General features: G+C 30.8%; 1 non-coding gene across 1 annotated transcript; it reads left to right on the forward strand.

Annotated features, from left to right (window-relative positions):
• LOC121225947 (small nucleolar RNA R71) lies at positions 1–106 on the forward strand. The gene has a single exon (XR_005923849.1). It is a non-coding gene; the product is annotated as a small nucleolar RNA R71 (small nucleolar RNA).
• The last annotated feature ends 13847 nt before the right edge of the window (positions 107–13953 follow it).

The raw sequence follows: 13953 nt of genomic DNA on the forward strand, positions 1-13953 counted from the left end.
AATTTCTGGTGCAGGCACTTTTGAATCAACGTTTTGAAGCACTCTCATGCCTCATAGAAACTCTCCCCTTCCATCTGTCTAAAGACAACAATCTCTCTTTTTAGTTGAATCACTTTGCTAAAAAGGAAGAAATTTTGTAAGAACTTTCTAGTGAGCTCATCCCATGTCGTCATAAACCCTGGTGCCTGCAAATCTAACCAAGAAAAGGCATTACCAATCAAAGAATAGGGAAACAACTGAATATAAATAGCGTCATTAGTGACCCAGTTGTACTTAAAAGTATCACACAATTGGAGAAACCGTTTTAAGTGTTGATTCAGATCCTCAATCATTATGCCCCTAAATTGCAAGTTATTCAAGATCATTCGAATCATTGCCGGTTTAATCTCAAAATTATTTGATGTAATATTCGGCCTTGTTATACTCTCCTAAACCATGTCCAGACTTGGTAATGCATTGTCTCTTAAGGTTCTCTCGTTACGAGTCATGTGCATGTTATCGGGTAGTGGTGCTGGTGCTGGTGGATTTTCATCTACTGCTACTACTGTTGCTGTTGAAGATTTCTTTAGATTATTCTCTCTAGATCTATGACTGCTACAATAGGTGTGCTTCTACTATGAGTCATACACTAAACCCAAAAAGAGAAGTTTAGTGGTAATAAATAAAATAAAATTGTATTTATAACCTCAAAATTTTCTAATCATTCCTTTTGAAGTGCAAAAATTAAAATCAAACTAGTGACGTTATCTCCCCGGCAACAGTGCCAACAACTTGACTACCTCCGGACATACTCACATCTAGAGTGTGAATACTGCAGCAAAAAATATAGATATATGAGGCAGTATCTGCAAGTATGCGGATCTAGTTGTAATATAGTTACAATGGAATAGGTGAGTACTACAAGGATCGTACCCAAGGGAGGCGAGTGCTAGATTAATTTTAATCTAAACACCAAAAGATCTAATTAGTACTTTAATTTAGTTATAGTACGATGGTAATAAAAGAAAGTTTTTAAGATTTCTTATAATAACAAAATAAAACAACATAAAGAAACAAAATTCAAGAGATTAGAGAATAGGATAAATCAAATCTGATTATGGGTGATTAGCTCGCTTTGGTATTTACCCTCAACTGTCAATTTGGGTTCCTCGTCAATCAACTCATTGCTATCCCAACAGGATCTTCTAGTTTTTGACTCAAACAATAAGTCAGCAAGAACTACTTATCTTCCGACCTCACAGTCCAAACTAGTTTGGGGTGAAGGTGTTTACGGATAGGCCAAACCAATTTTAGGTTAATTCCCACATTGATTACTTTCCAAGGTTGTCAGGCCTAGGGTTTTAAGTTCTTCTTTTCCCAAATAAATAATCCATTAAGTAACCCGACAAAACAGTTAATGGATAATACCTCCACTCGTTAATCCCCAATAGAAGGATTAGTTCCTTATGGTTTTCATAAACAATATGGAATTGATGTAAAGAGAAAACATAATAAATGAATTAAAACATAGAGTTTAAGAAAACACCTGATTTGTATTAATAATAAATCAAATCCATAGAGTTTGACAGTCTCCACAAATCAGATCTCTTAAGATAAACAAGAACAACTTCAAAAATAAATCTAAAACCTAAAAAGGAAGAAAAGCTAAACTAAAATAAAAAGCAGAAAACTAAGCTAAGTAATTGGTGTCTTTTACATCTGACAAAGGAGACTATTTATAAATCTCATGTGGTTGTCGTCCTTAACCTTAGGTTAGATGATGTTCTCGAGATTTAAGTTTGATTATGTGGACCAAAACACCCCTTGGCTTGTGTTATTTGTCCAGAGTTGATGTCACAACACACCAGGACCCGTTTCATGACATAAAAGTCAATATACTTCTCTTTGGGATATCTTTAGGGGTATGTCGCAAAACCATTAAACTATGTCGCGACATCGGAGGTAATTTCGTGATTTCTCCATTCTGCTCCTTATATTGCGACATTGAGCATTCCGTTTTGCGACATATCAACCAATATCTATTTCATACGCCTTCTCATGGTCTCTTGCACACTTACAAAGTTCATTAGGTCACCCTTAAGCCTCATTTGACCCCTAAGTTCAATAAAAGACTCAGTTTGCACATTTTTTTAGCTTTAACAAAGCTTAATAAAACATAATAAGATCCTAATGATAATGCTTAATTTCAAGCTCCTAAAGTGCGAAAATAATTATGAGCCAAGGGAATTTTGGTCCGCACAATCAAACGTTAAACACGAGGACAGCAACTGACCTAGGGTTAAGGATGACAACCAACCTAAAGTCTATAAATAGGCTCATTTAGCACATGTTAGACACATCTTTCATATTGTATTAGACACATCCTTCATAGTGTATGATTTTCTCTTTAGATTTAGTCTTTAGTTTTTCCCTTTTCTTAAGTTTTTAGATTTCTATTTTTGTTATTTATTTTTGTGGAGAAATCAGATTCTAGAATTACTGTCAAACACTGTGAGGATTATGAGCTTAATTTCAATACAAACTAGGCTTCTTCTAAACTGTATTCTTGAATTGTTCTTTATGTTCATTCTTTCCATCAAGTTTATATCATTTATTAGATCATTGAGGAACTAATCCTCCTATGGGGGATTAGCGAGTGGAGGTATGAATAATTAACTTTTTTGTAGGGATTTCTTAACGAATCAGCTGTTCAGGAAAGGAATAATCCAAAACCTAGGCCTGGAAACCCTAAGAAGTCATCAAGGTCAGAATTAACCCAAAGTATGGCCAATTCATAAACAATATAACCCTGAACCGATTTGGACTGTAAGGTTGGAAGATAAGCAGTTCTTTTCGACTCAGTATTTCAGTGGACAAATCGAAAGATTCTACTAAGGTATTGACTAGTTGATTGAACAAGAAATCCCAAGACAGCAGTTGATTATGACTACCAAAGTAAGCTAATCATGCATGCCCATATTTGATACATATTTGATTATTTGATTTCTCTTTTTTCATTTATTTACTTTACTTTTATTTATTTTCTTATTATTTTTAGGATAGTTTATCAAAAATCTTTCTTTTGATGCTTCATACTATAATCCAATTAAAATACTAATTAGATCTATTTATGTTTAGGTTAAAATTAATTTAGTGCTCGCCTTCCTTGGGTACGATCCTCGGAGTACTTACCTACCCCGTTGTAACTATATTACAATCTGACTTGTATACTTGTAGATACCGCTTTTCACATCTTTTGTGTAGGATTTCTACTCTAGATGTTGGTACATATGGAGGTGGTTAGTTTGCAATCAACTACAACTTCGTATTCATATAACTAATCCATACCAAAAATAATATCAAATTCATGAAACGACAATGCCATAAGACCTACTGGAAATTCACAATCTTTAATTTTTTAAAGGGCAACACCTATATACTCTGTTTTCTCTCTCACTTTGCCTGAAAGGATTCATTACTATAACCTAATGCTTAATAAATTCTATTGGTAATTCTTTTTCTTTGACTAATGCCATGCAAATATACGAATGTGTGGCACTAGGATCAATCAAATTAATTATAAATAAAGAAAATTCATCGGTGATTACATCGGGTGCTTCTCTTTCCTCTTGAGTCCTGATATCGTATGTGCGGGGTACCCAATATTCTACTCTACATATTGTTTCCCTTGTTGACATTTTACCACTTCCACTACCAGTAACAATTTTAGATTTTCAACCTCTTTGTTGCCCTGAACTACCCCACACTGACTGTTCTATTATATTCTCTGATAGTTTCGAGGAATCCAAAATCATATAATCCTTAGAACCACATCAAAAACAAGTTCGAGAAATCAATTGAAACTTATCCAAATGAGGTTTTCCACAATGTTCGCACAACATAATAGATTTCTTCCTAGAACCTCCAATACTAGCCACTGAAGTTGTTTGTTCTGTTTGCCTTGACTAACCTCTGATTCTTGGCCTTCCAATAGGTGCTGAATATCTAGACCCTCTAAAATCTCTAGTCCTTTTAGATGACAGTGGTGGCATAGAGCTAGTTGCTGCTTGTTTTCCCAAACCTTTCTCTTTATTTTTACTTAACCCTTCTTCTATCCTTAGAGCCCGATAAACTAACACTAAGAAATCTTGTAAATTTAGGGCAATAATAGGATCAAAGATTTCTTCATTCAACCCATACTCAAATTGTTGGCACATATTTGCCTCTGTAGTAACTTTTTCTCTATCATATTTACTTAACTTGACAAATTTTCTCTCATATTCTGCCATTGTCATATTGTTTTGTTTTAAATCCAGAAATTCACGTTTATTTTGCTATAGGTAAAGCTATCCTACATAATTCTTCTTAAACTCAGCTAAAAAGAAACTTTAGTTAATCTTTTCTGCTAGGTTTACATTTCAAACAGTAGTCACCACTGATAGGTTTCTCCTTTCAACAACGGCACTGTACATTTCAACTTCTCTTTTTTTGAACATTGTAGTTCTTCGAATACTCTCTGATTTTTCTAACAATTCCTCAACTTTAGCAAGATCACCATCTTTCTTTCCTTTAAATTCCTCTACTCCATACTTTCTAATCTACTCTAGAGGAGATCGATGGCTGAAGTGTAGAAAAATAGGAGGGGGTAGTGGTGGAACATTGGTTGTTCTCACAAGTTTCTGTAACAACTGATTCATCGATTGTAAAAGAGCCGTAGTAATTAAAACTTCTTCTTTCAGAAGATTGCTTTTGTTTTTCTCTATCCAACTCTAGATTTACAGGGTCACCTAGTTCATCTTGCACTTGAGGCTAGGTCAATTCCTTTCTCTATCCATATTTGATGCCCTACTTTCAAGCTCATCTTTCAAACCTTCTTGAGATCTATACGACATCTTCAGATTTTTCTATAATTCATAAATTCATAATTAACTAAACATAATCTCATCACATCAATATATACTATATGGCATGTACATCTAGACTCGTTCTCAACTTAAATATCAAATAACCTAAGCTCTAATACCACTAAATGTAACACCCCTATACTCGACCCGGTTATTGAACCAAGTATATAAGTACTACATTACATATCAGAATGGCCAACTTAATGTTTCACTGATAAAAACTTAATTCTTATAAGTTACTCAACTCAAAATTACATTATTAATATTAATTGCAAAATCGATAAATATATATTAGGTCATCATTGCATTTACAACAACATTTTGGGGTCAAAAACAAAATTTGAAGAAATGCAGGGCACACAACCAAGTTCCTAGGCCGTGTAAGTCTCTGAGGCCATGTGTTTTATTTAAAAACTACCTCCAATGATCACACGGTTGTGTGTATGACCCGTGTAAGCCACAAGGTCGTGTCCCTAGCCTGTGTAACAAACTAAAACTGTGTATAATGGCCTAAATTCAAGATTATCGGAACAGAGTTTCGTAGCCACAAATCTGATTTAAAAATAAATTTATTTTAATATTTTTTCATGAATATTGATATGGTAGGAAAATCGTATGAAAATATAGATAAAAAAATTTTACCGATTTAGTGGTTAGTTAGAAAATAAAAATTAGAAATTGGGTAAAAAAAGGTACCGAGACCTCGATCTCGTAAAATCGAGTCAAAAATATTTTTATAAATATTTATGAAATGTTAGTAATAAGGTATTAAAATTTCGTTAGAAAATTTTAATGTTTGGGTGTCAATTAAGTGAAAAGGACTAAATTGAAAAAGGTGCAAAAGTTACTAGAAGGATTAAATAGCTCAATTTTTAAATGAGGAGGGACATAAATTGCAAATAAGCCCAAAAGGAGATATTTTGGGTGGCATAAGCTGAGAAAAATCAGGAGAATTGGTGAAATAAGGGTAAAATGGGAAAATAAGAAATTTTACTAACATAAAAATGGGACCAAATTGGAATATCTAGAATTCTCTTTATTTTTCTGCATTCTCATCAGCCAAAAACGTCCTAAGGGTTTATTCAAGCTGGTTTTTCATAATTTTTTCACCAAGTGAGTTAATCCTTACCTTTTTCTTGTAATTTTTATGTTTTTAAGACTTTTACAACTAGGTCCTATTACTAAATTCATTAGTTTTTGATTTCATGAATAAAATTGAAAGTCACCATGGTTGAGTGCTGTAATTTTATGATAAAATAGCATGAAATTTAAGCTTTAATTTGTTTATGAGATGATTTTATTAGGTAATTTCAAAAGAAATTGATTTGTAGGACCTAATTGTGAAAAGGTTTGGAATTAAAGTCTAGTGCTAAAATTCTGATTTCAAAAGGTTATAAAGTAGTTTAAAGTGATAGAATAAAGTGTTAATTGAGAAAAATAAGCTCAATTGAGAGGTTAATTGATCAGGGATGAAATTATCATTTATTGAAAGCTTAGGGGAAAAATGGTAATTAACATCATGCACTAAAACAGTTTTGGACAGCAGCAGTAGTCTAACTTTGAAAAATCACCAAAAATTTTAGAGATCGAATTATAGGATTAATAAAATATGAAATTAAATCATATTGAGTCTAGTTTCTTATAAAAGAAACGTGTAAGCAATGGAATTGTAAATCATGAGATATAATAGATTTTGTGAGACAAGGTTAGAATGAATTCGGGTTCCCCTATTCTGACTTTGGAAAATCATAAAATATTGTATAAAAATAGTTAGGGGCTTAAATTTATATTTTTAAAATACTTAATGAGTCTATTTTCAAAAGAAACAAACAAGAACATCATCCAAATTCTGTACAATGAGATAATTAATTTTTAGTGAAGAGGGGTTGGAACTGTCGAATAGTGAAACAGGGGAAACTTTAAAGAATAAAATGTACTTATTGGCTAAACAAAAAATTCTGAAAATTTTATGGTAAGAAGATATGTGAGTTTAGTTTCTGGGAAAATTAGCGGATCTTAATTGGAGTTCCTTAGCTCAAGATATAAATAATTTAGTGACTATGACTCAGTGAGACAACTTTGAATGCACTATAAATAGTAGTGGAATTATAGAGAATGTTACATATGAACATGAAATGTAGTAGATTAATGATTAAATTTATTTATTTAGATCCAGAAAATTCAAATACGAAGCTAGATCGAGGAAAAGAAAAATTTCTGGATTAGTAGATTTTTGTTTACGAACAAGTATCGAGGTAAGTTCGTGTAACTTGAATTATATTCTTAAATGCTTGAAATGTTTGTTATTGATGTGAATATGATTTGAATGTTCATTATATGAAAATTAATGAAACATTGATATATTTGATAAAAAAGGGAAATAAATCCCAGTTGAATGGAAGGAAAATTCGATGGATCTCTGAAAAGGAATTGACGGTAAAAAGGATCTAGCCCGGACGGGTGATCCTATTCTGATATAGCCCTCCCGAAGAATATGTGGAAAATGGATTTAGCTCGGACGGGTAATCCGAATTAGGGTCTGAATTTAGCCTGGATTGGTAATTCAGATCCAAGCTCATTAGAGTAATTGTCATTGCAGGAGATTTAGCCTGGACTGGTAATCCCGCTGTAAGGATGAGGTTCGCGGGAGTGTGCTCTCTGAAATGGAAATGTACGCACATGAATATGAATTAACGGACCCGGATTTGTACACTAAAGTGTACCCCTGAAAATCCATCGAAATTTCGAGAAATTCAACCGGATAAATAGGGAAAAATAACAAGAAAATAGAAATCATGGTATTGATGAGCTCATCAATCATGTTATATATTATTGGTACATGGAAATTATTGGACTAATTTGAATGTTGAGTTTGTGCATGATAGGGGAATAATGTATTGAATGGGTGTATGAATGTTTATTGCATTGTATTGAAAATATTAGGTAAGTATAATTCTTGTTACATGAACTTACTAAGCACAAAGTGCTTACCCTATTTCTTTTTCCCCTGTTTTGTAGTGTTGAGAGCTCGAAGGTCGGATTCGGTCAGAGACGTATAACACTATCAACCTCAAGATCTCGGTATATAAAGAAACTTTATTTTGGAAATCAATTGCATGTTTAAGCTAGTAAAGTAATCTTAATGTGAAATGAATATATGGTTAGCCATTGGTATGGCTAACAAATTTTGGTTTTGGTATGTGATGAGGTTATCTTATGAATATGTTAAATCTATCTTGAAAATATGTTGAAATGGATTGGTTGTGTTGGATTGATCTCGGTTTAAAATTGCAGGGACTGTTAGAAATTTATAAAGGGGTTATATTGAGTTTTAAAAAAAATAAAAATAAAAATTCTTATAATTTCGATATAGTCTCAGTTTAGTCCCGATGTATGTTTTGGGCTTCGGAGGTCCATCCAAGGGACGTCATGACATGTTTCGATAAATGAATAGTATTTAACTGGTAATAATGGAAAATTAATTCGGTAAAATCTGGTAATGCCTCATACCCTATTCCGGCGACGAATACGGGTAGGGGGTATTACACTGTGTGGTTCCAAGAATAACTTTTCCCATAAGATACACGGTCGTGCCACTAGCACGTGTATACCACACGACCGTATGGCTACACCATGTAACTTTCAGAAGCCGTATCCTCTGTAGTTTGAAAATTTTGAAAACTTCTAAAAAAATTCTTGTAACTTATTCTCTGCAAGAAAACTCAATTTCATTCCAGTCATAATTCCAATTTCAGTATAAAAGACACTGAAACACTTTTAGATTATCATACAACATTAACATACTAATATTTCATTTAAATCCTTCAAAAATTACAATGTTTGTAACATAGACCATCATACTTAAATCCTTAACTTAAAAACCTATGTACATGTCACTCTAACCCAAAATTTAGAAGTCCTACTCTCTTGGTGTCAAGATGTAATGAAACGAGCAAGTCTTAGACCACTTTCTGCCTTCTCCTCTCGTCTTTAACCTACACGTTAAGCTAAAATAGCTTAGTAAGTACTGCAAGAATTTAATCATAAACCTACATATTATATTGTAATTAATATGAGTAAATTTCTATAATTTTAACCACACTCGATTAAATTATACTTACCAATTCACTTTTGACATTTATTGCCCAAAGTGGAATGATTAGAATAATCAAGACATACGGAAAGGAACTGAACATCACCATCGCGAATAAACACCGCTGAAGCGGATAAACTGACCACCGTCAAAGCGGATAACTGAGCACCGCCCAAGCAAATAAATAATAAGTTCATAATATATTCCTTAATGGCATGACATCAATATCCTAATAATTCACATCCTTCTACTTAGGTGCATATCAATTATGCAAACTTTAATTTAGTCATTGATATTATAATTTCACATATAAATTCCATTTCATTTAACATCTTTACCCCACACACAATAATCTCTTTATTCTCATTCACTTTTTTATACCATAGTTTACCATCTTTATAATTTAGTCATTTACATTACTATTGCATATAAAACTAAGATTTAAACATTTAATTAGTAATTTCTATTATAGATATCTAGAAAAAATGAAATTAAATCCTTCTAGTACTTACAACCAAGGCTTGTTTGATGATTCTTCTTACTTTTTCACTCATTGGCTACACCTTTTTATTTTTCTACAATTTGGTCTTCTTCTTTCTTCCCTTTTTCTTCATTTCAATAACCAGTACATAGCATTTACTTGTTAAAATAATTTTTAAATAACATATTTATGATCAAAATAAAAAATAATATGAACTTCATAAAGATTTTCCCATCCCTTATCGTGATTTCATGATGTCACAATTAACCCTAACTTGTCTCTTTCTTTCAAGTAACTATCAACTCCTTTTTCATGAAGCTAAAGTATCTACCTTGCTCTACTCTTGATTTGTTTGAGAAATCATGAAAGAAAAATGAAGAAACAAGCTTGAAGGGCACAAAAATGGTGAAAATGACTTAGATGGAATAAGAGTGAAAGTTTAGTTTTGAGAGAAAAAGGAAGCGATGGGTGGGTTGGAAGAAAAAGATGAAGGCTTTCTCCTCTTTTCTTCCTTCTACACTCTTCATAATAAAAATATCATGATTTTTGCGAAAAATGGCTAAATTGTCCTTCATCCTATCATTTGTACACTTTGGCCCAAATCATTATCCATAAATATCTTGCTTTGCTAATTACTATTTTAACCATTATCATCTTTACAATTCCCATGCATGAATCACATTTTATTTGGTAAAATTTCTTCCTAATCCTTCCTTGTTTTCCATCTACTCTATGTTATTAACTTAACTTTTAATTTTTACACTTTTGCATCACTATTTTTCATTTTCCTACAATTTAGTCATTACCTCAAATCAAATTTTCCTATCCCAAAAATATTTCAAATTTCTATTAGCTCTAACTACCTTCTATACTTTTACCCTGCAATTCCTATTTAATCTATTTCTAAAAAGTCTTTAATTTTCCTAACCTAGTATGCCACCGAACCACAGCCTCTATACTTTGAGGATGTTACATTTCTCCCCCTTTTAAATACAAAATTTCATCCTCAAAATTTCACCTAATTCAGACAGCTGTGGATATTGTAATTTTTTTTCTTTTTTTTTATGTAGCTTCTTCAACATTATAGTACCTCCACAACACTTTTACCTAGGGAACCGTTTATTTTTTAATTTTTTTACATTCATGTGGTTAGGTATGGGTGCTATAAGTTGGCACTTATGCCTTTTACTTGTCAATTTGCATGAAATATATGAATTTTAAGTAAAAAAAATGACAGTAATATGAAAACAACTATATGGCTTTTCGTTGTAGTGTCCGATTATTGGTTGGTCGTTTATTTATATATATACATATAAATGCATATATCACAATTTTAATGTGAAGCAAAACTTTTAGAAATAAAATGTGATTTATGTGGAGATTTGTGTCTCGAGATATAATATTATTATTAAAATTTAAAAATTGAATTTAAATTTGAGTCTTAATTTTTAAATTGACTTAATATAATTCCCATAAGTTGAAGTTGAAGTTGATGAACTAAATAATTAAATACTATAAATGTAAGTTTAAATTAAAATGAATGATTGAATTGATATAATTAAAAAATAGATTAACTTCAGTTGTTTTGACAACATGATGGCATCATATATTCAGATTTGACGATCAATTGAATCGGGTGTGGAATGGGGTATTAATGGAAATCTGGTTGGCTCATGTCAACCAAATGTAAAGATATCATTTAATAATTTGGATGGTAATTTTCTGTCATCATTCACCCGACCCGTAACTGCATATATATAAAGGAAGTCGGGTTTTTTACACAAATGGTATAGAAAAAAAATACTGAAATAGGATGTCAGAAATTTTTTTTACCAAAATAGGTTACTTTTTCATTGGAGCCTATTAGGTAGGCACCAATGAATAAAAAAATAATAATTTTTTTTAATAAAATATTTTTTATATTTTTTTAATAATTTTTTTTAAAAAAATACGAGTCAAAATACGGTCAACGGGTCAGGTTGGGTTGGGTGGCGCCTATCAGGTAGGCGCCAATGAAGGTGCCTTACAGAGAGGCGCTAATGAAGGTGCCTCATAGAGAGGCGCCAATGAATATTGTAATTTTGTATTAATATTGTAATTATTTTATAATTAAATTTGTATTTATAGTTTTGGATTAGTATTTTGTATGAATATTGTAATTTTTTATATGAATATTGTAATTTTGTGTTTGTAATTTTGTAATAAAAAAATGAATTCAGTTAATTTGTTTCAAAAAATCAATAAATACTGTTAAATAAGTACAAAATCAAATAAAATTTAATTATATAAAAGTTACATTATATAAAAATTAAATTAGTTAACAACAACTATATGATTAAAAAAGTCAGTTATAATTAAATTTTTAATAAAATAATTTTTAATTTTTTTATAATTAAACTTTTAATAAGATGATTTTTAATTTTTTTATAAACTTTATATGTAAACTCACCAAATATTAAACTAAACACAACAACTTATAGCTTAATCCTAAATTACTAATAAATTAAATTTTAAATAATTACAAACACAAAAATTTATAACATAATCCTAAATTACAAAAAATTAATTATAAAATAATTACAATATTCATACAAAAAATTACAATATTACAATATATCCCGACATTACAATATTCATACAAAATTACAATATTACAATATTCATACAAAATTATAATATTACAATATTCATACAAAATTACAATATTCATATAAAAAATTACAATATTCATACAAAATACTAATCCAAAACTATAAATACAAATTTAATTATAAAATAATTACAATATTAATACAAAATTACAATATTCATTGGCGCCTCTCTATGAGGCACCTTCATTGGCGTCTCTCTGTGAGGCACCTTCATTGGCACCTACCTGATAGGCGCCACCCGACCCAACCCGACCCGTTGACCGTATTTTGACTTGTATTTTTTTTAAAAAAATTATTAAAAAAATATAAAAAATATTTTATTCAAAAAAAATTATTATTTTTTATTCATTGGCGCCTACCTAATAGGCTCCAATGAAAAAGTAACCTATTTTGGTAAATTTTTTTTCTGACATCCTATTTCAGTATTATTTTCTATACCATTTGTGTAAAAAACCCAAGGAAGTCCTAATGAACCTCCTTTGACACGCAGGAGCATTAATATTAGTACTTTTTTTTAAATCACAAAAAATAGGTTTTGATTGAGTTTTAGTTCGACTGATATGGGTATTGTTGCTAATATAGGAGGACGTGAGTTTGAGTGTATTGAAACGCATTATCTTTCTATGTATAGGTTGAGGAGAGGCTATGGATAGTTTTAGGTATTGTGTGAAAAAGAGCAGATATAATATTTTTATTTTAACTTTTAACATAATTTGATTTTAATATTTTTATAATGTTATTAATTAGTCTAAATAGTTAATATAGTTAATTTTTTATTGAAATATTACATAGTTATATAATCACAACCTATAATGAGATTAATAAAAAAATCATAAAAAATAGTTAAATTTCACTTTGGTCCCTCTATTATGTTTAAAGTAAAATTTAATATTTTTATTTTAACTTTTAACATAATTTGATTTTAATATTTTTATAATGTTATTAATTAATCTAATAGTTAATATCTTTAATTTTTATTAAAATATTATATAGTTATATATACGAGGAACTTTTTTTATTAGATTGTTATATTTATATACAATTATGGATTCAATTCTATCATAAGTACCAAGACAACATGAACTTCCCAGAGGATTAAAGCAGCACAGCAATTGAGCCTTTAGCAACCAAAACTTTAGGGAGCTATTAAGACCTAATCCTGGGGTTCAACTTCAAATGCAAGCATTCTGAATAATGGGGTTTCCAAAATTCTATTAGTTTCTTGAAACAGAGCCAAGGGAATTCAGCTTCGATGAGGTCTTCATATAATAATATTAGCTCTTGGGTCTATATTTACCATTAGCAAAAATGAGCTGGTTGCTCCAAAACTTGTACCACCACCCTCAACTGCTATGAGTAGAGGAAGAGAGATGGGGAGGGCAACGGTTACCCATGCCAAGCCATCATCTGAGTGGCATCCTCTTTTGGATTTTCTTTGATACTTGGGGTTTGCTTCTACTAGAATGAGTTCTTCTCTTCTCTTTTCTTTTTCTCTTTTAATATGATTTGATAGAGCTGTCATCCCCTTTTGTATAGAGCTCTGCCAGATCCCTAAAAGTAAATTTATACATCTATGGATGGCATTGTTTGCTATATATATCATAGTTTTGATATGGGTTTGTTTGTAGCTTTATTATTGTAATAGGGATTACATGTAAAAGGTGTGTTATCTCAATTAGTATTTGCTTCTGCACTGCTATACACTGTAATTGTTCGAGATCACCTCAACTTTTGCCATGAGAAATAAAAATAAATCTGTCATTTTTATTTATTTATAGTTTGTGCAAATAATATAAGTAAATGATATTGAATTATAAAGTATATATAAATTTTGTAAAAATTATA

This window comes from Gossypium hirsutum, chromosome D13 (genome assembly GCF_007990345.1).
Source record: "Gossypium hirsutum isolate 1008001.06 chromosome D13, Gossypium_hirsutum_v2.1, whole genome shotgun sequence".
Taxonomy (NCBI): domain Eukaryota; kingdom Viridiplantae; phylum Streptophyta; class Magnoliopsida; order Malvales; family Malvaceae; genus Gossypium; species Gossypium hirsutum.